The sequence below is a fragment of the Siniperca chuatsi genome, linkage group LG7 (genome assembly GCF_020085105.1).
Source record: "Siniperca chuatsi isolate FFG_IHB_CAS linkage group LG7, ASM2008510v1, whole genome shotgun sequence".
Classification (NCBI taxonomy): domain Eukaryota; kingdom Metazoa; phylum Chordata; class Actinopteri; order Centrarchiformes; family Sinipercidae; genus Siniperca; species Siniperca chuatsi.
In genome coordinates, this window is record NC_058048.1 from 4,100,826 (window position 1) to 4,104,727 (window position 3,902).

Sequence of the window (3,902 nt, forward strand, 5' to 3'; positions counted from 1 at the left end):
GAAAAAAAGTCTTGTTTGCGAATGGACATTCTCAGAGCATCTAGTTACTAAGTAAAAAGTTTGTACTCAGTGTGTCAGTTTCTAGTGAAAACTTACATAGCTACACCCTGGGACGGTGAGGTTTGTTCTAAACACTGTCTTGCAGTTGAGGGGCGGCACCAGGAGACACATTAACCCCTTCTCTGGAAAACAATTGCCCAGAAAGAAAGGCGTTACAGTTTGATTACTCTGAACACGAATGACTGCTCTCACCAAGTCCTCCCGCCCAAAACAACCTACATGACTGTTTTCTGATTTGGTGCCAACTTCATTTGTCAGTGCCTTCCCAACTAGTTGTTTAGGAAAAGATCATGGTTAAAAGAAACAAACAGTGATTGCTAATAGGAGACAAGATGTCAAAGTTAAACACCCAGTCCGACCTCCTCACAAGGAGGTTTTTCGGCACTACAACAACCCTGCTTCGGCCTTTGCTTCTCAAAGACGACAGTCATTATTTACAGGACTACAAGAGGTCACTGTCATACTGAGTCATACTGTGGGTTCTTTTAAATTTGTAATCCTTAAGATTTCAGTAGCAAGTGTGGTTTAATACCACAGCAACACTTGCTGAGCAGCTACATTGTCAGAAATATAACAGAAGAGCAACTGGTGTATCTGTTTACAGTGGGGCAGTTTTAACAGGTCATACGTTGCATTTCTTGTGGCTGCTTCATAATAATCCACCCTGCGTTTTGCCAGTTGAACACTTTTACTGTGAAGTAGCAGCTGAAGGATGTTCAGTTTCTATTAGCAGTAACTTTATCAAGCCTTGACACTTATAAAGAGAGTGAAGAGTAAACAGCAAGGCTGTTATCAATTAGATAAAATTGTGCTGGATTACTCGCATGCATAGTTTTCCTGTGAATGCCTCGTGCTAAGGTAGCCAATCTGAATCCAGGGATGTCAGACTCTGTCGCTACCAATAAAAACTAATATAGAGAAGTAATTACTGAATATAAATACACTGAATGGCTATTGCAGAAAATGCATGTCAAAGATGTAAAAAAAACAAACTTTAAAGACAGCAGGGCTAAGGTCACACTGCTCTACCCTTCACACCCCAGAAGGAGAATACACCTGTCAGACACACTGCACAGCCTTGAATTCCCTTAGAATTCCATGTGTATGAAGCGTCTACAAAGTAACTCAATAAGGGCAACATCAGTGCACTTGGGTTTTTTATCAAATCAGCATCATCCTGACCATGACAGCTGGGTAATGCTAGTACAAACTAATACACACTGTTTTGTGTCGTGCAAAGTGTATTCAGGCAGCATATTCACCTGAAGAAATAATACCTTTGGTCATTATGAAGTGTTTGACTATGTATTGTATGTTTCTTCTATTACAGTATGGTATTAGTAGAGGGTAATCACATCTAAGCTTAAACACTTTTCAAATGCAACATTTTTCAGATATTGTTAGACTACAGTGGCAGTTTAAAGCAGGTTTAAGGGCGAGGACATAATGTCCAATTTAAGTGTTATATGTTCTGGCTGGATGTGTTGAGTAATTAGCCCTCTGGTCTAACACAGCTCTTTGAGATTACAGTGCAAATAAATGTGTGCAAGGCAGAGCCCATGCAGTATATACAACCTATTCTGGTGTGATTGTGTTTTAAAGTGAAGTAAGCATGATGAAAACAACTGCAGTTTTCTGAGTTTATTTTTATTACAAGACACCTTTTGGGGACAGTTTAGTTTATATTTAGTTGCAGTTCCTAAATAATGGTCAAGCCTAGAATGTGACCACGTCAACTTTATTTAGGGGTACTGTAGTCCTACCATAATATAACACCTACAGTGGTGTGTAGGATATATGGGGCCCTTTCTAGTAGTTAGCTCCATCCTTGCAGCACTCCACATCACACACCTTTCTCAATGTCCTGTTCAACAGCCACTGAAAACAACACCCAACTCTTTTAGCAGTAAGTGAGTGATGTGAGTTTCTTTCTTTTTTGGTTGTTTTTTAAAAAGATGAGTTCCTCGTCTATTGTGCTAATTTGCTCTACTGTTCTGACTAGATGAGGAAAGTCATTCTGCTACTGTGGCCTGGAGGAAATGGATATTCCCTTTGTGTCTGTGGCAACTGTCAGACTAATACAACTAAAACAAAAGACATTACAGTTAAAGACAGACATTTAACAGCAGAGGGCTCCACAACCACATCACCAACAATCAAGAATGAAGTACAACAAAATACAAGTGACACACCCCTCATATCTCAAAGATTTGTTTACCAGAGCTATACTGGAAAGTAAGAAGGCACGGGCAGATGCAAAGGCGTTATCCTGTACCTCCGTCCTGACAGTAACAGCTCATGTTCATCATACTGTAGAGATGATGTGATACATCACTAAGGATCGGTTGTCCTTTCCTCACCACTCACAAAGCTGTGTCATACGGTGTTGTTGCTGACCTGCAATCTTACCAAACATATTAACAATCTTCAATTTATTTATTTATATAGCGCTAATTCATAACAGAAGTTATCTCATTGCACTTTTCCTATAGAGCAGGTCTAAACCGTACTCTTTATAATATTATTTACAGAGATCCAACAAATCCCACCATGAGCAAGCACTTGGCGACAGTGGCAAGGAAAAACTTCCTTTTAACAGACAGAAACCTCAGACCGAACCAGACTCAATGGTGGGCGGCCATCCGCCACTGCCATGTTAGGTTTTGAGAGAGAGAGAGAGAGAGAGAGAGAGAGAGAGAGAGAGAGAGAGAGAGAGAGAGAGAGAGAGAGAGAGAACGAATACAGTAGTACAATGCAAATTCCACATAGAATGTTATAATAATAATAATGTAATGGTAGTGGTAACATTAATATTAATAAATTAATAATAATAGGAATGACAGCTATAGGAATAATAATGTCAGCATCAGTAACAGAGCCAATAACAACAACTGTAGTAGCAGTTGTCTTGCAGGAACACGGGGGCAGCAGGTGGCCCACAACCACAGATCCAGACTCTGCAGCTCCGGAGGCAGAAATACCTGCTGAAAGCGACAGAAGGAGAGAGGAGAGAAACGAGAAAGCACAGAACTAAGAGAGAAGATGTCGAGTTAGTAACATGTAACATGTAGTAATGGGATAAAAATGCATACAGATGGAGAGAGAGAGAAGCAGAGAGTCTAGGCCTATAGCAGCATAACTAAGGGATGGTTCAGGACTGACCCAAGCCAGCCCTATCTATAGGCTTTATCAAAGAGGAAAGTCTTAAGCCTACTTTTAAATGTGGAGATGGTGTCTGCCTCCCGAACCCAAACTGGGATCTGATCTTATTAACTTTGTTCTTGTTAACTACAGACAGTGAGAAATGCTGAGCAATAAAGCAGAAAGTTAGAATACTCTCCACTTGAACAATAAAAAGAACCAGTTTCTGTCTGTCCACTCCAAACTGTTCAAGCTTACGCATGAAATATAATCGTTGTAATTCTCTTCTGTAAATGACACGTGTTTAAGTCACATGACAGTTTTACATCGATTACTGTCACTAGATATTTACATTAATTTAAAACTTCATTACAGTCACCATACTTGTTGGTGTGTCTTTCTGCTTGCTCTGAAATCAAAAATCATTTCCTTAGTTTTCTTGATATGTAGCTGAAGAAAACTGGTCTGACACCAATCAACAAACTCATTCACACATTGTGTGTACAGACACTTTGTTTCATCTTCAGTGATCAAATCAACAATCGCCATGTCATCAGCAAATTTGACATTGAAAACATCAGATGGGTTAGCCCTAAATTTGTTAGTATAAGGTGTAAATAGAAGTGGAGAGATAGCACTCCCTTGTGGGGCCCAAGTGTTGGTGATAATAGGGAGGACACTGCAGCATATTCACCTGAAGC